This window comes from Vicugna pacos, chromosome 10 (assembly GCF_048564905.1).
Source record: "Vicugna pacos chromosome 10, VicPac4, whole genome shotgun sequence".
Lineage (NCBI taxonomy): Eukaryota > Metazoa > Chordata > Mammalia > Artiodactyla > Camelidae > Vicugna > Vicugna pacos.
Genome location: NC_132996.1, coordinates 20,206,734 through 20,231,936, shown reverse-complemented (window position 1 = coordinate 20,231,936; position 25,203 = coordinate 20,206,734). Strand labels below are relative to the sequence as shown.

Below are 25,203 nucleotides of genomic sequence, written 5' to 3'. Positions count from 1 at the left end.
AATATAACACAAGACTTTTCACAAATATTTCTATAGAGGGTAAGCAGGCATTTTTGAAATCCCCAAACACCAACAACTAGGAAGCACTCCCTCCTCAGAAATATGTCATAAGCTTTTGGGTCCCAGTAGTCCTCAGATTTTCCCATTGTTTCACAGGCCTTAGAGTTGGTAGTTCCCTCATTAATATTATGTCTCTGCCATCTCTATGAAAAGGCGTTTAGAAAAATGGGTAAGTACAATCCCTATTAAATTACCCAGGATATTTTTCACAGAACTAGAACAAACAATCCTAAAATTAATATGGAATCACAAAAGATCCAGAATTGCCAAAGCAGTATTGAAGCTGGAGGAATAACCCTCCCAGTCTCCAGACAATTCTACAGAGCTACAGTAATCAAAACAGCATGCTATTGGCATAAAAATAGACATATGGATTAATGGAACAGAATAGAGAGCCAAGAAATAAATCCACAGACTTATGGTCAATTAATCTCTTAAAAGAAAACAGGCAAAACATTCTCTGACATAAATCTTAGCAATGTTCTCCTAGGGCAGTCTACCCAAGCAATGGAAATAAGAGCAAAAATAAACAAACAGGACCTAATTTAATATATTAGCTTTTGCACAGCAAAGGAAACCATAATCAGAACAAAATGACAACCTATGGAATGGAAGAAAATATTTGCAAATGATGCGACTGACCAAAGGCTTAATTTCCAGAATATATAAGTAGCTCATACAACTTAACAACAAAAAAACCCCCAATCCAAAGATGGGCAGAAGATCGAAACAAGCAATTTCCAGTGAAGATATACAAATGGCCAATAGGCACATGAGACAATGCTCAATATCACTAATTATCAGAGAAATGCAAATCAAAACTCCGATAAGGTATCACTTCACACCAGTCAGAATGGCCATCATTCAAAAGTCAATGAACGATAAATGCTGATAAGCAGAAAAGGGAACCCTCCTATACTGCTGATGGGAGTTCAGTTTGGAGAAACCATTATGGAACACAGTATGGACATTCCTCAAAAAACTAAAAATAGACTTACCATATGATCCAGCAATCCCACTCCTGGGTATATATCAAGAGAGGACTCCAATTCAGAAAGATACAGGCACCCCAATGTTCATAACAGCACTGTTTACAATAACCAAGACATGGAAGCAGCTTATGTCCATCAGTAGCTGACTGGATAAAGAAGTTGTGGCATATTTACACAATGGAATACTACTCAACCATAAAAAAGAATAAAATAATGCCATTTGTAGCAACACTGATGAACCTGGAGATAGTCATTCTAAGTGAGGTAAGCCAGAAAGAGAAAGAAAAATATATATCCCTCATATGTGGAATCTAAAAACGCATCTATAAAACAAACAGACTTGCAGACATAGTAAACAATTTCATGGTTACTGGGGAAAGGGGGTGGGAAGGGATAAATTTGGGGATTTAAGATTTACAAATGTTAGCCACTATATATAAGAATAGGTTTTTTTAAAAAGTTTCTTCTGTATAGCACAGGGAACTATGTTCAATATATTGTAATAATATTTAATGAAAAAGTATATGACTATACACAAGAAATTGACACATTGTAACTGACCACTTCAATTAAAAAAAAAAAGGAAAAGTGCAAGTGGATTCAAAAAAGTAATGGCTATAGGCTGAGTTTTTATGACCTGGACAAAGTAAGAAGTATTCATGTGTTGAATATGCATATGCACTGGTTTCAGAGACTTAATACTCTGGGAAACAATGAGCAGTAACCTGGCAACCCTCCCCCATGAGCACACAGTAGTTATCAGTATTTTCTTTTAAACGATGAGGAAACTGGGGCTTGGAGACACCTCATTTTTCCCTACTCAGTGTTCCGTTTTTGCCGTTTCAGTTTTCCACATTTGTTTATCCAATTACCTATGTTAAATTCTCTCTGCTAAAATCAGTTGTATGGTTTTTATAAACTGTGTGGACCATGATTTCTATATACAGAATCTGAACTACTGGATGAAACTAAAATAGACTTTGTCCCAATATTGTCAACTTCAAGAGGCCTCATGATCCGTAGAATCAAACTTTAACTTAATTCTGGAGGCTTTCATCATACATAAAGTTCTAAGGAAATGAAAGCTTATCAGGAATTATTTTTGTAAATAACTGATGTGTATCTAAGGAAGGTGTTTTTAAAGTTTCATAATTCAAGCTTCAATCTCCAGCGCAAGACTGAAATAACACACATCAAATGCATGCTCCATAGTATAAATGACCAGGATACAGCAATGATCATCTTGTCAATGAGTCAAAGAAAACTCATGTAGCCGTCCAAAATTCTTGCACAACCAAGTGACTCAATTGCAGGAGGAAGGAATTCAAATCTGACCATTTTTTAATGCTAAAATTAAACACAAGCATGTTCTCACACCTGGGTGTGTCCCCATTTCAGCATGTTCCCATAATTACTAATGCATTTTTACATAGATGTGCAGGCTAGACAATTTATGTATATTATCTCCTTTAATATTGGTAAAAACTCATGCAAGCTAAGTACCATCAGAAGTTTATATATAAGAAAACTGCATACCTGATTGATTCAGCCAAGGGACCCCAAAATTCACAATTATTAAGTGCCAGAACCAGAAGTCCAACTGAGGTCTGTCGTAACTCCAGTATTTTACATTGCACCATTCTGATGAACCACAGGCTTGGGAGTAGGAATAATGAAGGAATGGTTCATTTAGATCTAGAGAAGAGACTATCCATCTAGTTGACTCTACTTTGGGGAATAAAAGAATATCAAAAAAGTCATCTGGATTAATAAAAGGAGTATAAATAGTAAATACTATAATTTTTAAAATATCATGAAATTGCCATTCCCACTGGGCAACATGGCATAATATAATAGACATGGTCTTCACCTTCAGAAAAACTTGAAGTCAAAGCCTGTCTTTCCACTGTGTATGTCTTACCTTAAGACAAGTCATCTAATTTTAGTCCTCTGTTTTTCCAACACCACCTCACAAAATTACTGTAACGAATAAAAGGAAGTACAAATATGGTAGATGCTCAATAAATGTCAATTTTCTTTTGACTGTATAAACTCTTTCATATTTATTATTTTCTTCATTTATCACCACTTTTATCTCGTGTAACTAATAACAGAATATCTTTAAAATCAAATGAATCTATCTAAAATAAGACTTGAGAGGGAATTTGAGCATTTTTGCAACTTTCCGAACAACTATTGGTGAAGCAACACTCAGAAGGATAGAAAATTAAAAGCAGATTCAAAATTGTAATAAATATAGGCTAAGAAGTATCTAGTCCTATCCAAAGGAAGAAGTATCCTTAGGTTTCCTTCAGCCTAAATACTGGTTTCAATGTCTTAATACAAAAGAACCAATGATCAATGATCTAGCAACTCTTCCACTGGATAAAAGGTGGCTGTTATTTTTTTTTATAGATGAGAAGATAGGCACAAGCAGGCCTGGGGTTTCCATAGTTAATATAAGTTAGAAAGCTAATTTGAACCCAGTTTTGCTAATTCTAAGTCAAATACTGTTTCCAATATGATGCAACTTTGTAAATCAGTTTGATTCCCCATGTTTCTATTCCTGCATGTGGAGTTGTAAATTTCCCCATTTTAATACATAGAAAATAGCTGTCCTTTACTATAGAACTTAAACAGTAAGCAGACAATGTGCACCACCACTGTATCTCTTCCACATAATCACTTCTAGAGGCTTGCCAGTTAGAAATCAAATTTCAGAGCATCATTGCTTGCCTAGAATGCAAGTGATCTCCATATGCAAACTCCATCTAATAGGTATTTTGGATGCTCTTTGTCAAGAAATCTTATTTTCTGGAACATAATTGCTTTATTCAATCAAAGTGTCTCCAACTGCTGTGGATTAGAGACTTCATGATTTAGTTTCTATCAAAGCAATTCTGCCCCAAGTGGAGAAACTTAGCCTGATTTAAATGAGTATCAACAAAAGTGATGATTTTACACTTTTCAGGGAAACAACAGTCCCAGAAGTTCTTGTGTATTTCCAGGGACCTTAACGGAGGCTAACAGATTTATGGTCTCATTATTGCCTGAAGCAGTAAGTCTTCCAATAGGTAATTTTTATGCTGTGGGACACAAGAACATATGGGAATAATTGTTCTTGAATAAAGGAACTGGCTGTCAGGGTTTTCAAATGATTTTCACAAAGAAATGAGCTTCTTTTCTCCTTAATTTCTCACTTATGTTTCGTCATTAACCCCATCAGAAACACCTGTCTCTTTAAATAGTGGAAAATATTATATAAGGAATTGGGAAAAAATAATACAAAATCCAGTGAGTATTTTTATAATTATATAATCGTTTGATATTCATAATAGTATATTTTAATAATATATATTAATAATCTCTTCTACTTCAATTAATGATAATTCCTATCCATATGCTCCCTCTTCTATTCTCAGTCTCTACGAAGACTCAGTGGTCCACTGAATAGGAATTATAAGTAATGGGTTTTCCTGATTTACCAGTGGACATATTAAAACAGAGATTGGCCATGAGTGAGCATGGTTTTGGAACTGAAATAAATTTAAGATTTGAGAATAGATTCATGTATTAGATATGGGAAGTACTATATTATCCTAGGATGTTAGGGACCCATGAAAGCTAAGGGATAAAAAATTTTAGGGGCCCATGAAATATAAGGATATAAAATGAAGGAAACAAACCTTCATCAAGTATTTGTTTCATGCTACGCATTTTGCCAATTCAAGTCTTCCCTAATGTATAAATAAGACATTTGAGAATTTGAATAGGAAAGTATCAGAACTAGGACCAGGACTACCTAATTTTAAAGAATTTTTTCAGTGCACTTCCCTAATCCTGCGTAAGAACAATAAACAATAACCCAAAAAAAGAAAAACTTACACTTCGCCTAATTCAATTTTAATAAGAGAAAGGGAAAGATTTAGTTGACAAACAAAAATTATCTACAGGTTAACTTTAGGTTACACTACGTGATCAATATCTAAGGGGAGTAGTCTAGTTTAACTGCTTCCTTCTAGTCCCTCTATCACATCACCCTGTTACATTGACCTCATAGCACCTGTCAGTACATGATATTATTTTTCTTTATTCTGCTACATATTCACTGTTGTTTTTCCACTTCTACTTTGTGGCTCCAAGGTAAGTGTTAAAGACAACAGACCCAAAATGGATTTGTGTATGCTAAAACCCATGTCACTCAACTCATACTGATACTTACAATTTCTGCTGTCCCAGAATTGGAATCTTAAAGCAGTCTATCAGGAATCACCTGATCAACTGCCTGTTAGATCATCTGCCTGGTAAGCCCCTGGCACTCCCTGTAAGGTAAGTCATCTTACAATAACCAGTCTGCTTTTTGCCTATTATTGCTTTCTTGTTCATGCTGTCTTCTACCTATAAAATGTTTTGCCATGTACAGCTCTTCTGAGTTGCATTCTGAGATGCTGCCTGACTTATGAATCCCTAAATAATGCCAGTGTGATCTTTAAAACTTACTCCGTCGAACTTTGTTTTTTAACAGAAGCAAACTTCTCTGTTTGTTCACTACCATATCCTAACACCTAAAATAGCACCTGGCACAGAGTAGAGGACCAGGGAATATATTTGCTGAATCGAAAGTAGTTTTACCATAGTAACATTAAAACAGGCTTACCATGTAAAAAGATATATAAACGAGGCAGCACCACACAGTCAAAGGCATGTCTGAAGTCAGATGGTTCAGCCAGCACCGCCCAATCCACCGCCTGATTTAATCTTCACAACTTCAGTGTGAGTTGGACAGTGTTATCATTCTGAGCATATGAACAATAATAAGACACCCAGAGAATTAGTGACTTTTACAAAAACAGGTAAGAAGCAGAGATGAAACTAAGACACATCTTAAATCTGAGGGACAGGACAGATCTTTTTTTTTTAAAACTGTTTTCCTATATTGAACTAACCACATTTGCAAATTTATATTATATATAAAAATATAATAAGCAAACCAAAAAATTATAGAGGAAATTATGAAAGTAGTCAACCTGTGGTGGTGAAGAGATTTTAAGGAGCATTGAAAAGTGAGGATAAGTAGAAAAGTAGTGATGGCTAATAGAGAACAACGTATGTATATAGGGATACGATAATTAAATTTGACATTATACATATGTTTGTGTGTATATGTACATATATGGCTAATAAGAGTTTTTGAGTTAGGAATCTTGGTATCTGTCTTACCTTGAGCCTTCACAGGGCAAATTTAATCTGATAAAAGTAGGAACTTAGGCAATCAACCTTTTTCTATTGAAAAGCAATGATAGATTTTTCTGCCTTCAGCTCAAGTTACAAATTCCCAAATATTAGACATACTTCTGAAAGTCCTCCATACAGTACTTAGCAAAAGGCTGATAGTCAAATACAATATGAAGGAAGGAAATGGAAAAGAAAGAAATGAATTCAACAAGAAGGAAATTAAGCAACATGAAAAAATTAGATAACAGAGAAATATTTGTAATCAAGAAGGAAATACAATCTTTCTTTAGTATTGTATATATTAGTATATTACACATATATAAAATGTGTCCATTAAGTGTGCTAAAGTTAGACATACTGAGATAAACCACGCTAAAAGCTGTTGGAGACTCCTAGTGGAAAACTGGCATGTAAAATTAAAAATGAAATAAAGTGTTGAAGTTTCCATGACAAAAGATTGTACAAAAAAAGTTGGGGCACAAAAGCAGGAGTAATTTATCTTATCAATATGTAAATAGCCAGTTAGAACAATCATTATATCAGCTTTGAAGAGAAAGATGATTATATTTCTTAAAAATTGTCATTCTTATTCTTTCATTTTTGAATGCCTAAAAGGTTTCATATTTATTTTTTGTCAATTTTATAGAGTTACAATGCATGTACAATAAAATTAACTGATTTTAAGTGTATAATTCAATGAGTTTTGACAAATATATACAGTGTATCATGATACAGAATATTTTCTATTGCTCCCAAAAGTACCTGCATCCTCCTTTATTTCTTACTGAGATATAACTGACATACAGTATTATATTAGTTTCATGTGTACAAGATAATAATTCAATAGGACAATTATACTTTGATATTTGATGTTTATAAAGTATATTTGAATGTGGTCCAGGTCAGAGTTTATCAGCTGTGTGTTAGCTACAGAATGTGGTGTTCTCCATCAAACAAGCAATTCAAACAAGAGTTCTCAAACCTGTGGTATTAACTTTCTGGAAGAAAAATTCAAATTACAATGCTGATAAAATCTATGAGGAAGATAATTGCTAAAAATTAATTCCAAAACACACACATTCAAAATTTCATCACTGTAATCTAATTATTTTAATAGACACTAAACCAATTATACATAATTACTTACAACCTTGAGGTTAAAAATATTGATGCAAAAACTCTGCAGCTATGTAAATATACTAATGTAACATTTTAATTATATCCACACATCCGTTCAAATCAGATAATTCCATTTTATACATAAATCAGTTACCTTTGTATTTGGATCCAAATCATACGGTCTCATTTACTGAAACTTTTTAAAGCAAGAACATCTATTGACAAAATAAGGTTGTGATTAAAAACCACTCCAATGTATTCAAATTTATATTAATTCAATTTATTCAATTCAGTGGGGGGGAAAATCAAGCTGGTTATTTGATATCATGGAAAAAAAAACCCAAAACCTGTTGACTGACAGAATTATTTTTGAGATAAAAATAGCTATATTTTGGTGAAAACATGTGAAGATTGATTTTTATATCTAATGCCCACCTTAGTTTATAGGAAGAGCATTAACTATATATAGGCATCTAGATTCAAAGTCAACCTAACAAATATACTAGACTTTTCTGAAAATACGAAGATTTACCTGATAATTCCAGCATTTGATAACTTACTGAAAAATGGTAAGTATTACACTATAGGCATGGGTCTAGGTAGAAGATATGTCATGAAAGTTATTTTCCAAATTAATAGGGTTATTAACTAATTATGCTGTGTAGATTATAAAGCACTTCAAAGAGTATGCTGTAATAATTTGTTATTGCCATATGTCAGTCTATCTCCAAATTACCCACCTTAAATGTGCTGAGCCTTGATTCCTCACCAAAATGACACTTTTCCACAGATCTCCCAAGGATTTAGCACCTGTCAGGGTCACCAGGGAAAAAGGGTTAGGAGAGTACAGGGGATTCCAGGAAGTACCCCATGCCTTCCCACTTCATGCTCTTTGCTTGTCAGCGTCTCAAAAATCCTTCCTAACCTAACCCCAAGTTAGAGGAGTACTAACTAAATGACTCCAAGCATTTGAAAACAGGGTTGAGCCAGAGCAGGAGCCAGTTCCCAAAAACAATATATCCAAATTTCATTCTTGTGCAAGGGCGTATTACAGTAATGGGTGTGTTATTGTCTGAAATACAGTATTATTTTCTTCCCGCCCCTTTGATTTTTATCAACAAGACAGAACAAATCCTAAATAAGATTAAAAGACAGATTCCATATGAAATAGGTTTATAGCAAAATGAGTCTAGCCCAGACTATCTAAATGTGAGCACAACAACAAATGTTTAGTAAGAAATGAGAAAGATTTCTATGCAATGTCGGTGAAAGAAAAAAAACAAAACATATTTTAGCCTCAGGAAAAAAATTCCCAAATTTTCAGAAAGTGTGAAATTTTCAATTTAAATTTCCATGAAGCTATCACAAAATATCCCCAGAATATGCTAACACCTTTGCCTCAGTTCCTAAACATTGTCTGTTTCCTACATCTAGTATAACTCTATAATCTATCTCCCAAACTAAGATATTTTTTAAGTAAGAGGTGTAGTAAAATTTCTTATTTGATTTATAAACTGTTTTCACAACTAAATTTTTCTAAAAAATAAAAATAATTCATATAGCAAAATAAGCAATATAAAGGAGTTTAAAATACATATCTAAATAATATCAATAGCATAAAATATTTATTTTGGTATATATTCATATACTTAATCATATGTGTTTTTAATACTCTACAATAGATATTTTTCCAGGATAAAATAATGTGCTTTTTAATAAGACAGTCTTCTTAATTGAAATTTTGTCATAAATTTTCCTGTATTTTTCTTTAACACTGCATTTTATAATCTTTCAACTTATACTAAAATTTATATTTAATTATTAATATATTATTTACTTAATATTATACATTTACATAATATGAATGTAACCATTTTCATTGAGAAAGGTTCTTTCTGTGAGTGCTGAGTTACAATGTCAACTGAAAGAAAATTCTAAGATGTTCTAGTTTTAAAATTTTGCTAATTGAAATATATAAATACATTTACTCAAACATATTCACAGCTTATTATCTTTTTGCAAGAAAAACATTATCATATAAGTATTCTTTGTTTATAATTATTTTTAAAGGTTATGAAATTTCTTCCATTCTGGGCAAGAGTATAACATATACAATTAAAATAGGACATCCAATTAAAAAAAAACCTTCCCCTTAAGTTTATATATTCAAAACTTCAATATGAACAAATTATAATTGTTGATTTATAATTGTTCAACAACTAATTCAGATTTTTCAGTCCCTCCCTTGTTTTTGTACAGATTAACTTCATGTTTTTCCCTCTGCAAATTTCGTCTTCAATAAATGGCAATTCACCGAAAGTTTAAACAGAAGCTTTTGAGTCTTTACTCATTTAATATTTTGATTGAAGATCCCCAACTGATTTTGTTCAAAATACAAACAAAATTAAGATCTCTAATTTTAAAAAATATTTTTTAATTTATTGTTAAAAACAGTAAAAAGATATGGTAATAAAAAAGAAAAAATCTGACTCCATATTAGATCTGTTCCTTTGACTTTAACCCTGTGCTCTGTTTCCTGGGCTTAGTGTTGCTGGTTCCGCACATTTTGTAAAGGATGTTGCCTCTAGCTTGAAATATACAGGATACACTATCCTCAAGGCTCTGACCTTTAAAGATATCAATATAAAGACAACAATTTGCAGGATAGAAAATAAGGTTTGTCTTGTTGGAGGTTTTACAGGGACACCATGATCAGACCCACGTGGACAGCTGCAAGAACAAAGGATTCCAAAAACAAAGAATTCCTACACCAAGAAGTTTGCACCAACCAACCACACCCACTCCCCTTTTTAGAATAAAAGGAGCCTGAATTCTGACTTGGGAAAGATGGTTCTCCTGGACACTGGGAAGCTGGCAAACCCAGAAGATGGCAGACTAAAGTTCCTAGTCCTTGCCCCAACACCACCTTGTCTCCTGATTTATTGGCCTGTCGTGCGGTGAGCAGAATGAGTTTGGATTCGGTAACAGTAGTACTTATATCACAAAGTCGAAGTATTTTTTTTAGTTCAACATCAATTTTGTCATTAAAATTTTGAAGTTAATATTTACAGGTAAACATTTTAAGTTACGACATCCCCAGTTTATACTTTTGTAAATATGACAGCTTGATTGGATAATTAATAAATAATTTGTGCACTAACACTAGTTATGAGTTCCTATCTCTTAAGTTTTTAAATTTAATGATTTAGTGAACTATGGAATCTAATCCCCAGGTTTTCAAATTTAGTAGGTTCATAGTGTTCAAAGGAAATTTTATATGAAATAACTACTGAAGAAACTAACTGAATTTACAGAAAAATTCAAAATATTATCAGATGTTTCCCTTTTAATAGTATGAACTTCCAAAACTTTATGTTAATTCTCTAACTAGATGAAAAGTCCTGATTGGAGAGAAAAATGTTAATTTTCTATTTGAAGCCTTGGACACAACTGATGTAATACTGACATCATGTTTAACTATTTATGAAGTACTTCTGCAAATAGAACCAACGGATTACCAGCTCTTACTTCCCTTTATATATATCCACAAGAATATTGGAAACAAAAAGGTGAGCAAAATTATTTTAGAAAAACAACTGTCTGAGGTTATTGAGAGTTGTGCTTCCCAGAGAGATGTACAAAGTTACCTTCTGCCACTGCCGGTATTAAACTGATGTTTTCAAGCTTTATCTTCTAAAATATATACTGCTGAAGTAAATGCTGATGCTTCTTCAGCTGTAGTATGTCTTCTGGCTTTCATATTGCCACTGGTATTACTACAACCCCCATGGCAGATATTTAGGGCCCCCAAATATTTTGTACAAATTATATTTCATTATCAGCTTTTAGAGAAATTATAAATTCTTACAACATTTTTGCCTTTTAAGCTCATTACTGCTGAAATTATTTACTTAAAATTGTAATAGTGCTATCAAATAATCAAATGGTTAATTTGTATGTCATTCAGTGAATGACAAAATCACTGTAACAGAAACATCCAGGTAAATCCCTAGTCTCTCCATAGCCGCATGGCTCTGCCTCAATTTCCTGCATTTATTTATTTATTAACCTGCATTTCTTCATATTTCTCACTTCAGCTACTAACTGGCAGACTGGTATGGTAGCCTTGTGACTTTTACAAAACATGCTCCAGGCCACTACATGTCCATCAAAGTTAGCACCATCACATATCACTAACTGGGACCAGAAGGAGTTAGCTGCCTCTGGGGGCTGCTTTCATACTGTCCATTGTTTGTATCGGCCATAGCTCTGCGTACTGTCCCTTAAAATTACCCTGTGTCTAGAAAAGGTCAGGAAAAGAAAGACAGGCTATTTGGGGTCATCTTGCAAATTTAATCACATGTTAGGGTGAGACCTCCATATGCCGCCCATGTACCCATGCATCTGGTACACCACTGTATGAGCTCATGGCAGGGCTCTGAACTATCAAGTCAAAGGCCACTAAACCCATCCTGGGTTATTTTAATGCAGTCATTATGGTGATACTTTATTGAAATAAACTAAAGATCTGAGAACAATTTTAAGCTAAATATCTAAATAATAGAAGTAAGATGGGGCTGACCTCTGTAACTATTATCACTCTGTCTAAAACAATAGCATTCAGTTCTAAGTGGTGTATAATGCTTTTATGTGGGTTAGGCCTTAAATCAGAGTTTAAGCTTTTCTAAGTCTTTTTTTTAAAAAAAGGTTATACTCCATTTATAGTTATAAATTATTGGCTACATTCCCTGTGCTGTACAATATATCCTTGTAGCTTATTTATTTTATTCATAGTAGTTCATACTTCTTATTCTCCTACCCGTCTCTCACCCCTCTCCCCACCGATAATCACTGGTTTCTTCTCTGTATCTGTGAATCTGTTTCTCTTTTTAACTAGTTTTTACTAGTTTAACTAGTTGTTTTACTAGTTTATTTTTTTGGATTCCACATGTTAAATGATATCATCCAGTATTTGTCTTTCTCCATCTGACTTACCTCACTGAATAGAATACCTTCCAAGTCCAACCATGCTGTTTCAAATTCATTCTTTTTTTTTTTTTTAATTCCTGAGTAGTATTCTAAGAAGTCTTACAGGCAGTTTGGTACAGAGTTAATAATGTAGGCTCCAGAGTCAGATCTTTTGCAAATTCCTGCTCCATCACCTTCTAGTAGGTAACTTTGGCCAACTTACTTAAATCACTCTCTGCTTTACTAACCCCATCTACACCGTTGGGAGAAAAACAGTGTTGACCTTAAAATTTTGTCATGAGGTTTGAGTAATATACACAAAGTGCTTAGAATAATACCTAATAAGTAGTAAGCACTCAAAAAATATTAGCTATTATCATTATCACCATACTATATTGAAATAATGCATTCATATTGGCCTCCCCATTAAATCATAGGCACTCCAAGGACAGACTTTACCTTAATTTTTATTGTGACATCTAGCTGTGTTAGTACATAGCAGGCATTTAATAAATATGTATTAAACAAATTTGAATACGTATGGGTTACTTCTTTTGTGGCACTTAACCTATTGCATTATAGATAACTGTTTAATTTTTTGAACCCCACCACATAGTGAGACCATGATGAAAGTGTTCATGTTCAATTCATCTTATATACCTGGTGCTTTGTATCTATCAGGGGCGCAATGAACATTTAGTAAAAGATGAAAGAATTCCAGCTTCCTGTCTTCCAGCAGACTAGTATTTGGAAAGTAATTTCTATTTTTGCATCTCCGTTTCCTCATTTGCAAAACACTAGTTCTGTGGGGGATGGTTTGGAATAGGAGGAAAAAGGAACTACTCTAGTCTATTTTAATAGAGCAGGACAGCATGTTCCTTAGTGTGCTCCACAGAACAGTGACTTCTCCTCTGTGAAGCCACAGGCTTTCTAGAATGATGAAAAGCTAATGGTAGAGATGTTGTTCAAAGGCACCTGTCCCTGACATTGCTTTATTCCCTGGAGGAGGATGTGATCTTGCTGATACCTTGATTATTTATGAACCAGGACAGCCCGAGGTTTGTACGCATTCCCATAAACTGAAGTTCATAAATTAATTGGTTAAGTTTTTCAATAATGGTAACACTGATTTACAGAATTGAAACTTGTGGCCCAGCAAGGAGTGACCTTTCAGACCTGAGAAAGCTCTGCCTGGTTTGGGTGGTGTGACAGGCAGCAGCTGGACTAGGCCAGGCCTGCTCTTCACCCTCCTCTCTGCCTTCTTAAGGACCAAGAGATGTTGTGCTGAGATCTGCAAACTGGCTGATGGTATGTATGTGCATCATGTTTCTGATAAATGTCTATATTCTTGGTAAAATTCAGGAAGTTAAGAGTGCATAATATTCATCCATAATATATATATTTTAAAGTTTCCTTAGTCAGATACAGTTTGGAAACCCAGGTTTCAGCAAGGGTAAAAATGCATGTGTATGAGTAACTACAGAAAAATGCAAAGCCTTTATTATGCTAATATGTAATGAGAATCTCCAAGGAAGAAATAGAATTTGCAGCATTTGCCAAACTTATCTGATCCCAAAAAATTCTGCAGGCCTAGTATAATATGAAATGCACTCTGGGAAAAACTGAACTAATCAAGAGATAATCAGAGCCTGAACCACAGTGTTTGAAGCATTTAAATTAAGTTAAAATTTAGAGCTAAATTTTCTCCCCCATTGTAAGACTTCATTTTGTCCAAAGTTAGATTCAAATTTTTTGAATTCATTTAGATACTTCATTTGCAGTTTCTTTTTGGACAGATACCCACAGAAACATACATATACATAGGCATATATAATATATAAAGGATTTTAAGAAATTTAGAAAAATAGAGCTGATTGGTAAAAAAGTATTTCATATTCATCCTTTTAAATATAACTCCTGTTGTACATATTTGCACTTTTAGTGCTTTAATTTTTTTTTATATATTGGAGAATTTGAATATTTGATGTTAATGGTTTATAATATTCCAATCCTGTAATTAACATGTTTGAGCAAAAAGCTTTTAACATGTCAGATTATTTTCTTGGGGTATGTTCCAGCAATGAAATTACTGAGGTAAGTTCAAAATATTATGGCTTTTGTTACATAGAATTTCATAATTTTACTTGAGGATAGAGAGGTGGAGAGAGGATAAAAGGGTGCAAGTACTTCTCAGTACTTGCAAAGGAAAATAACTTGCAAAATTCATAGCTACAAAGTCTGTCATAGTTGAAAAGTGGCTCACTGTGTAAAATAACAATACTTAATGTAGTGTTATTATTATTATCATTAATCTAGCAACACTGAGTTCTTAACATGTACTAGAAAATATTCTAGTTATTATCTCTTAATCGTCGAGAAACTCTGAGGTACTTACTCTCCTTATTACATATTTCTCATTTTAAAGATTAGGAGTTGAGGCACAGAGATGTTAAATAATTCACCCAAAGTCACTTAGCTAGCCAGGAGCAAAGTCCAGATACAAATTTAGGCAGTCAAACATCAGCGCTCCCTCTCTTAATCATGACTCTTTAGAAGGTAACAGAAAATATATACCTGTATACAGCTCAACCAAATGAGAGTACCTATGATACAGCTCTGAACTTAACCATCTACCTTACAAAATCACAGTATGAAAGACACTCAGAATTTGGGGGAACAGTTCTTATATGCCTTTGTCTGCTTCTTGCTGGGTTATATTCATTCTTATCAACCATTCTCCACTTCCCATTACTTAGTTTAGCATTAAATCCATGGCCAGACAGATAGTATTATCAGGGATACAGGAAAGAACAATATCAAAATAAAAAAAAAATTATTTCTATAAATATAACATTTCAGGATAGATGTCTTAGGTCAAATGAGGGGGGAATTATACTTTCAGTGAACATATTAATTGGAAAACACATAGAGTCACAAACCCATATGTACATATGTTCCTGTTCATGGTTCTCACGATCCAATCAAAGTGGCAAGTAAAACTCACAGGGAAACAGGAACATCCATGGTTGTTTGAATGGATGATCTCTCAAAAGTTCCACTTTTGTGTCTCTTATCCAACATTCTAGCAGCCTGCCTAGCTAACAATTATATTTGCTAGACCTAGCTAATCGATTTTTCCCAATCAATGTTTGGCTAGGACCTTGATCTATTTCATCTTAGTGAGAAAAGCCACTTTGATATTGTAATCTGGACTTCCTCAAATATCCTCAGTGGTCTTATTTCCACTAGACTGATTTGCTAGTAAACATATACAACTTCAGATTTGCCTATAAGCTCCTTGCAAAACATCTATTCTTTGTTTTCTTTCCATTTTGAAATATTAGAATGGGTTCAGCATTCCACATATCAAATATATACTGGTAATTTTTTCCTGGCAATATTTAGCAAATATAGTTATTCTTAATTTGCTTGAAGAACTGACCAGTGTAGGATAGGATCTGGCACATTGTGGGTATTCTTATTTATAGAATAAAATAATTAATAATAAGTAAAAGTATAAATATTATACTTGTACCCATAATGGCTTCATAACTTCACAATTCCAGGAAAGTTCTCATTTCCTGAAACAGCTCCCATAAGTTCCTGCCTCAGCTATGCAAAACTTCTCTTTTGCTTATTTTGAGTTTTTAATTTTGCATAAATCTTCACAATTAAAGAACTTAAAAAATAAGCTATTGTCACTTATTTATAATTCCTTGTAGCATTTAGTGTGATAACACAGTGTCTGGCATATAGTAGTACTTTGATAATTTTGCACTGACTCCCAAGACAATAGAAATTAAAACAAAAGTAAACAAATAGAACCTAATTAAACTTATAAGCTCTTGCAAAGCAAAGGAAACCATAAATGAAACCGAAGGACAACCTATGGACTAGGAGAAAATTTTTGCAAACAATGCAACTGACAAGGGCTTAATTTCCAGAATACACAAACAGTTCATACAACTCAATAACAAAAAAAAAACAAACAACCCAATAAAAAAAATGGGAAGACGACCTAAACAGACATTTCTCCAAAGAAGACAAACAGATGGCCAACAGGCACAGGAAAAGATGCTCAATATCACTAATTATCAAAGAAATGCAAATCAAAACTACAATGAGGCACAGAATGACTATCATCACAAAGTCCACAAACAATAAATGCTAGAGAAGGCGTCGAGAAAAGGAAACCCTCCTACACTGGGAGGAATGTAAACTGGTGTAGCCACTATGGAAAACAGTATGGAGATTCCTTAAAAAACTAAAAAGAAACTCACCATATGATCCAGCAAGATCACTTCTGGACATATATCTGGAGAAAACTATACTTCAAAATGATACATGCACTCCAGTGTTCATAACAACACTATTTACAATAGCCAAAATATGGAAAACAACCTAAATGTCCTTTAACAGATGACTAGACAAAGAAGTAATGGTGTATTTATACAGTGGAATACTACTCGGTCATAAAAAAGAATGAAATAAAGCTATTTGCTGCCAACATGTATGGACCTAGAGATTATCATATTAAGTGAAGTCAGTCAGACAAATACCATATGATATCACTTAATATATGAAATCTAAAAAAATGATACAAATGAACAGGCTTACAAAATAGAAACAGACTCAGAGACATGGAAAACAAACTTCTGGTTACCAAAGGGGAAAGGGTTGGGTGGAGGGATAAATTAGGAGTTTGGGATTAGCATATACAGACTATTATATATAAAATAAACAAGGTCCTACTGTACAGCACAGGGAACTATATTCAATATCTTTCAATAACGTATAATGAAAAAGAATATATATATATATGTATAACTGAATCACTGTGCTCTCTACACAAGAAACTAACACAAGTGAATCAAATATATTTTTAAGAAAGAAATAATTTGCAGTGAAATACAGTATCAGTGAAGGAAGGAATTACATATTATCCCATAACAAATTGCTTATGGGCCTGAAAACTACATCAGCTGTTGCCTTTTTTGCATCATACTTGATACATCCCCAAATTCATTCCTCCCAATTTCACTTTGGTCAGTCACTGGAGTGACAATTCTGTAACAAAAATGACCCTTTCACTTTTGTTCACTTTTTTTATTCAAAGGGCTTTCAGTGTAAAGCTCATTTATAGTAAGACAGGTTGTCTGAGATTTAGAACACTAGTTTTGTTCCCAGTTGACCAGCTAATTCAGAGAATTCATTTAACCTCTTGGGGAGTCTTGGTTTCCTCATCTATTCAATCTGTTCAATTAGAAGAATAGTATAATTTAATTTTTATCAATGATAGGTTTGAGATATCTAATTAAATTAAAGTTTTAAAATTTGTAAGGTACTAGGAAAATGTAAATAATTATTATGGGAAAAAGCTGAAACCAAAGCTCATCATTTTGCCTGGATCTTTCCCAAGTAACCCTGCTCTCCGGGGGGGGGGGGGGGGGGGTGTGTGTGTGTGTGTGTGTGTGTGTGTGTGTGTGTGTGTGTGTGTGTGTGTGTGTGTGTGTGTGTGTGTGTGTGTGTGTGTGTGTGTGTGTGTGTGTGTGTGTGTGTGTGTGTGTGTGTGTGTGTGTGTGTGTGTGTGTGTGTGTGTGTGTGTCTTTTAGAACTAATAATCCAAATTTCTAACAGCAATGTATGACAAAAGCAATGGCTAACATAGTGGTTACCATTGAACTGGCACCAGCTTGGGTACTTACATTTAATTCTTACGATTATGTGAGGTATATACCAATACTGTCTACAGAGTAGAGAGCGGGGAATTGAAGCTTAGGCTCAGCAACTTGTCCAAAGACAAATTATTATGTGTGGGAATCCATATTCAAAGCTCAGAACATCTGACCCCAAAGTTCACTTGATTAACCAATTCACTACCATGCTCCCTTCTATCACCTCTAAATGCTCATTTTTCTTTAACTCCTCTCTCTGCATCTGCCAATATCAAAGTGCCAGGTGTGAGTGCTTCTGAGACCTCTTCATCTGAGAAATTGAGAACTCAGAGAGAAACGAAAATTAGGCCACAAATTTAATGTAAAACAGGTTAGACTTGAGAGGCTTTATCTATTGAATAGCAGCAGTTTAAAGAGCTTGAAAGTCCCTTCTCTCACAGAATAGTCTTTGCAAATTCAATTCAGTTATATCAATATGATTATGAACTATGTAATGACTTATGGAAATTTAAATTTAGGAGCAAACAGATTGATTTGTACTTTGCTGACCAGAGCCTATTCAGCAGAGACAGGCACAAATTTTATTTTTATGTAAATCACCTCAAATGCAGTTCTTTCTCCTAAATTATACGAAAATGGCATTTGCCCATGTGCATTATTTCCTGGGCAGCAGGAACCTTGGCTGGCACCTAAAAGCCCAATGCAAATCCAAATGTGGATGTGAGGAAAAGGTGACAGGGACAGAAGCGGTTTTCATTATCAATATGAGAAATTGACAAATGCATTGATGTCCATTTAGTGTGATTTAAAAGTTTGGAATTAGAATCAAAAAGACTTGGGTTCTAATTTGAAATGGATGATTCTTGCCCATAGTGAAGTTGGCCTCTCTTACTTCCTGTCTCCATAGCTTTTTCATTCTTTCAGCAAACATTGACCGAGAACTTCCTACATGTCGTCACCTGGATAAGACTAGGAGATGAGCAACATAGAATTTCTTCCTAACGTAGCTCTCAATCTAAAGACAGGATCGATATAAATCTAGTAAGGGTCATTAGCTCTGCAATACTGGAGTAAGATGGCGGTGGAGGTGAAGGGAGAGAAACCACTGGAAAGAGAGTGATCAATTTTACTTCAGCAGGATAGGCTTCTGAGGATAGATAATGCTTGAGAAACACATCTTTATAGATGTATTAAATACAGGTAATTATATGCATTTAGTAGGGCCATTATTAGGAATAAATACAAAAATATATATGAGGATTGATCCTAATGATCTACATCTAAATGCTAGTTTTTTATATTATTGCATAAGTGTAAAACCAGGAATTAGCTCTTCCTTTTCAACATGTATTCTGCTGCTGTGTTTAAACAAGCAAATTTGTTAATATCATAGTCAACCTTATTTTGTGCCCATAATTGATGTTCACCAGCCTGGATCTCCCATAAAAAGCACAGGAACATTCAGGATACTACATCCCATTTCCAAATGTGCCTTTCATCCCTAGCAAAGCAAATACAGTGGGGCCACTAATCTACCTGCCACACACAGAAAGCAAGTATGTGAGTTAGATGAGGGCACAAGAAACCGTCCATGCACTCTTAGCTCAGTTATACTCACCCTCATCTCTCCACCCCTCCACCAGCCTCCCAAGCCCCAATCCACAGGCTCTTGCCTCTGCACTAAGTTTTTTTCTTGTTTTTGTTTTTGTCTCTTTGTTCAGCAAAATATCTATGTCATTGCATCTAAAGCTGTTAGCTCTGGACTCCACAGAACATGAAAGATTTATGAAATATATTTTCAATTTAAATAAGTCTGAATATTACTAAAGCTTCAGAGAAACAGCTCTAGACTATGCTTCTGACTTTAGATATTGTCTTGCCACCCATTTTGCAGCCCTTTAATCTTTTAAAAATATAATTAATACAACAAAGGAAAAAAAGGTAAATGTAGAGCTTGATCCATTTTCACAAAATGAACATACCCATGAAAACTGTATACACATCAAAAATAGAATATTGAAAACACCTTAAGAGCACCCCATCCTCAAAAGTAATCACTATTCTAGTATCTAACACCATAGATAAATTGTGCTGGTATCTTATATATATATGAGATTATTATATATATATATATATATGTGTGTATGTGTGTATATACATATACACATATACATATATACACACTCTTATTCCTGGTATCTCATACTCAATGTTGTGAGATTCATCCATTTTGTTAAATGGCAGTTTATTCATTCTCATTACTGCACATTATTCCATTGTCAGAATGCACCAATATTTTATTTGAGTTCTATTAGTGGATATGTGTTATTTCCAGATTTTATCAATTACAAATAAATGCTACCATGAATATTTTGTACATTTGGTGCATACATATGCACTATCTGAAATGTACCTAGAATTTTAATTGGTGGACTCTTGGATATAAATATATATATATGTTCACCCTAAGTAGTTACCAACAAATAGAGTTTCAAAATTTTTCTACAAGTTTGCAAACTCATGAAGAGTGAATCAGTTTCAGCTATTTCTTATTCTCATATTTCTGGTTTTCTAACCCAGTATTTTTGGTTTTCTTAGTATTAGTCATTCTGGTGACTATAGAGTAACATTGATTTATGGTTTTAATTTGCACTTCCGTATCACTAGAAAATGATTCCTTCTTCCTGTGGTAAATAGTCAATGGGATATCCTCATTTGTGGTGTTCCTGTTCAAGTCACTGGCTCACTTTTCTAACTGGGTTGACTGTTGTGACAGGTAGGAAAATGGAACCCCAAAATGTCTACACTTTGATCCTCACATATTTGTAAATACATTACCTTCCAGAGCACAAATAGCTTTATAGATGTGTTTACAGTTAAGGACCTTGAGACGGGAAAATTATCCTGGATTATCTAGGTGGGTCTAGTTTAAGATCTCATATGAAATCTTAATAAAGCAAGGTCAGAGTGATGCCAGGGTGGGAATAATTTGATGCCCTGTTGCTGATTCTGAAAAGTACCCCTAAAATAACTGGAGAGATGTCCCTAGAGCTGAGAGCAATCCCCAGCTGACAGCAATGATATGGAGACCTCAGCCCTACAACCACAGGGAACCAAATTTCAGCATCTGAATGAGCAAGAAAATGAATTTTTCCCTGGGGCCTGCAGAAAGGAATGCAATCCTGCTAACACTCTTTTAGCCCAGTCAGACCTATAACAGATTTCTGTCCTGCAGAGCTACCGGACAATATGTTTATACTGTTTTAAGCCCTGACGTTTGTGGTAAGTTATTATGGCCAGAAGAAAACTAACACAACTACCTTTTCCTTACTGATTTGCGTAAGTTCCTTAGACATTTTGAGTATGAATTAAACTTTGCAAAGACCATATCCCAGTCTGTGATTTTCCTTTTCCTAATGGAATAGGTGGATAAAAAGGAGTTCTAAATTCTAACACATAGTTCAATTTATGAATATTTCTCATATAGTTTGTTGTGTGTCGTTTGACATTTATCTGGCTACTCCAGACTAATTACGATATTCTCCCAATCTACTTAGATATATTTCTGCATATGGCATGAGTCCAGTTTCATTTCTTCCCATATGGGTATCCTAATGGACCCTTTCACCATTTATTTAGAAGACTACTTTTCCCCCAGCTCTTTTCTAGTTCACATTTGTCATATATCAAACATTTCTACATGTGTGTCCGTTTTTAAATTTTTTCTTTCATTGTGTCAATCCTATACAATATAAATCAACAGTATTTTTTTAAAGTCCCTATAATTGGTAATGAAAGTCATGCAAATTTGTTCTTTTTCAACACTGCATGGTTTTTGTTTTCGGCCTGTTGCATTTTCATATACATTTTAGAATTATCCTCTATGTCCCTACACACACCACACACAGATTCCTGCTAGGATTTTCATTAGGATTTCATCAAATAACAGAAGTCAATTTGTGCAGTTTTGCATTTTTATGGTATTATCTGCCAATTCATCAATTTGGGATACCACTGCTTTTAGATCTTCTCTATTTTCTTTCAATTATATGTTGTAGTTTTCTGTGAAGCTATCTTACACATCATTCATTAGATTTACTGCTGTACATATGATGTTTTGTATTATTAAACTTGTGTCTTTTACCTTTTATTTTCTAACTGTCTATTCATACATAAATTGAACGATATTTTATAAGAACCTTATATAGAGAGATCTTTCTAAATCACTTAGATGTCTAGAAACTATATTGTGTTTTCTACATATATAATAGTGGCATTTTTGATGATAAGAGTTTTATTTCTCCCTTTACAATTATTTTGCCTTTTAGTTACTTTTTATTTTAGTTCTGGATAGGATGTCCTGTGTCATACTGAACAGAAATGGTGACAGTGGGCTTCTACATCTTATTACCGACCCAAGGAAGAAAATGTCAGTGTTTTATTATTAAGTATGATATTTACTGTTTGATGTTTTCTATAGATACCTGATATAAAAATAAGAAAGCTGATATAAAAATAAGAAAGTTTCTGCCTATGTCTAGTTTCCTAGTAACTTCTACTATGAATGCGACTTTCCTATATCTATTGAGGTACATTAATCATAGCCTTTTCTCCTTTATTCTGGTAACATCGTGAATTACACTGATTCATTTTCAGCTCCGTTAAACTAATCCTGTATTACCAGGGAAAAAACCAACTTCATCATGATTTGGGGACATCATTCTTTTACTTATTGATGAATTAGGCTAATGTTAATTTATTTAGAATTTTTGTGTATATGTTAATTGGATAGATAGGCAACTAATAACACAGTTCTGAAATACATAGGGAAAAAAAAAACCTGGCCTGACAGAGCTGCAAGGATAAACAATGTGATTGTCTCAATACATGCAGAAGTATTTGCAAAATCCATCGTTCCTTCCTGATAAAACATCATCAAACCATGAACAGAATGGAACTTCCTTAACCTCATAAAAAGTATCTATAAAAAGTCTACAGCCATAAACAAGATTACACTGTATAGCATAGGGAAATACACACAAGATCTTATGGTAGCTCACAGAGAAAAAAATGTGACAGTGAATATATATATGTTCATGTGCAACTGAAAAATTGTGCTCTACACTGGAATTTGACACAACATTGTAAAATGATTATAAATCAATAAAAATGTTAAGAAAAAAAAAAGGTCTACAGCCAATATTATACTTAATTTCCAAAGACCAAGTTAACCCCCTTCCAAAATCAATAATGTTGTGCCCTTACCACTGCTATTCATTCAAGTTTGTACTAAAGGTTAGCCAGTGCTAATTTGCAAGGAAATAAATATAAAGAGTCTCCAGATTGCAAAGAAAGATGGCTTAATCACCTATGTAGCTAATTATATGAAATTTACAGAAAAACCTAAAAGATTTTAGAACTGCAAGATACAAGAACAATAAATGGTGATTATATTTCTGTATACTAGCAATGAACAATCTGAAATTATATTTAAAAACAATGCCAGCTATAATATCAAATTATGACATATTTAAGGATAATTATGTCAAAATATATACAAAATGAATAAGGGTTTGTACTCTGGGTGATAATGTGTCTTATCTGTTTCCTATCTATGAAACATTGGAAAAGCTCTGTATGAGCTTATGTTTCCACATCAGTAAACATGGAGTGAATTTTTTCACACTGATAATGTAAAGACTGAGAAATTGTATATGAGAGTCATTAGCATGATACCACATAGAAGGAATTCAACAAATGGCAATTGTTATCTGAGACTTAGTCTCAAATGGAATTTCACTCAACATAATTTCTTTGGAGAAAATTTGGTGAAGTAACAATTTATAGAGGAGTATTCAGGGTTTAAAGAGGCCAATCTTGTGAAAAAGGGTGTAACGTGGAATGGTCAAGGGAAGGAAACAGCGTTTGTGGAGCTCAATGAATGCTGTTACCATGGAGCAGATGGTGGCCAACAAGAGCAGCAGTCACGGGGTGACACAGCCACTGCTTACAGGTGTGATGATTCAGGCAAGGAGGAGGGGAAGGAATGCTGTGACTTCTTTTCCCTTACCCTCTGATAGCCTGCAAATAAGTCCCACTGAGTGAGCCAGTCAGAATCCAGAAGGCAGGGAGATATGGGTGACACTGTCGTAGAGGTCAGCCCCTCCACACACAGAGCAAAGACAAGGATAGCCAAGATAAAGCATGAATCAAAGGTTATCAGGTAGAGGCTAATCTGTACAATCCCCTTCTTCTTTTTGCAGAAAACACATTTTAAAAAGAGATACTGTGGGTACCAAAGGTTCTCATCTTCATTTGTCTTCAAGTCACCTGGCTCTGTGGAGGTCCAATACCCTTTGATAATTTGGCCACGTCTGTTAGACAAATGAGGCTGCGGCCTGACTTAATGACACCAGTGGTATGTTATCATCTATAATGCGTACTCATTTTTCAACATTTGACACAAAGTAATTAAAATACTATGGAGTAACAGAATCTGTTCTAATTTTCTCATTATGAAATATTATTAGACAAGAGCAAGTAGATCATAGTAGCTCATCAATACAGGCAAAAGGTATGATAGAAAATTCCAGATGAATAAAACATAACCCATTTTGCATGAGAGAACCTGATTGGAACATGTGGCTGAGCTGGCCTAACAGTGATCCAAATTACTCTTTCCTGCATGTGCTGCTTCAGACTGCTGCTTTTGCACATACACTGAAAACACTATTTGCTCCCACCAGGGCCTATCGAAACATTACCCTTCCATCTACCCTGTGCAGCCAGGCTCAAATGAGACCTCGGTGTAGGCTTTTCTGATTTTCCGCCTAAAATGAAACCTTATCCCTTAGGGGTGCCCTTTATACTGTCCCTCTTTTACATCATTTCCCATCTCATCAGTAGTCCCATCCTATTGAGCATACTTCTTTATTTTATAAATTTTTTTCATATTCCTTCCCTCTGTCTGTGCCTTAAATCCTGCCAACACAACCTCTACCCTGGACTCTGCAATATACAGACAATCCCCCAGCTTAACATGGTTTGACTTGTAATTTTTCAACTTCATGATGGTATGAAAACAATATGTGTTCAGTGGAAACCATACCTCAAAATTTGAATTTTGGTCTTTTTCTGGACTAGCAGTACACAGT

The 25,203-nt window shown here is 34.2% G+C and overlaps 3 long non-coding RNA genes across 7 annotated transcripts in view; 1 reads left to right on the top strand and 2 right to left on the bottom strand.

The window, feature by feature from the left end:
* The window catches only part of LOC140698671 (uncharacterized), a 61,517-nt gene extending 58,484 nt beyond the window's left edge, over positions 1-3,033 (bottom strand). For all 4 annotated transcript variants that reach the window (XR_012076491.1, XR_012076489.1, XR_012076490.1 and 1 more), the window contains exons 1-2: positions 2,974-3,033; positions 2,589-2,777 (exon numbers count right to left, since the gene is read on the bottom strand). This is a non-coding gene — a long non-coding RNA (uncharacterized lncRNA). The remainder of the gene's footprint in view (positions 1-2,588; positions 2,778-2,973) is intronic.
* Positions 3,034-5,364: 2,331 nt separating this feature from the next.
* LOC140698670 (uncharacterized) lies at positions 5,365-24,455 on the top strand. Of its 2 annotated transcripts, XR_012076488.1 has the most exons (5): positions 5,365-5,381; positions 10,099-10,363; positions 10,798-10,975; positions 13,511-13,682; positions 24,313-24,455. It is a non-coding gene; the product is annotated as an uncharacterized lncRNA (long non-coding RNA). The 2 variants fall into 2 exon arrangements; XR_012076487.1 differs by lacking the exon at positions 5,365-5,381 and having other exon boundaries at positions 10,037-10,363.
* Positions 5,716-25,203, bottom strand: part of LOC140698669 (uncharacterized) — a 371,717-nt gene continuing 352,229 nt past the window's right edge. Inside the window, exons 5-6 of the long non-coding RNA XR_012076486.1 lie at positions 8,147-8,216; positions 5,716-5,848 (exon numbers count right to left, since the gene is read on the bottom strand). This is a non-coding gene — a long non-coding RNA (uncharacterized lncRNA). The remainder of the gene's footprint in view (positions 5,849-8,146; positions 8,217-25,203) is intronic.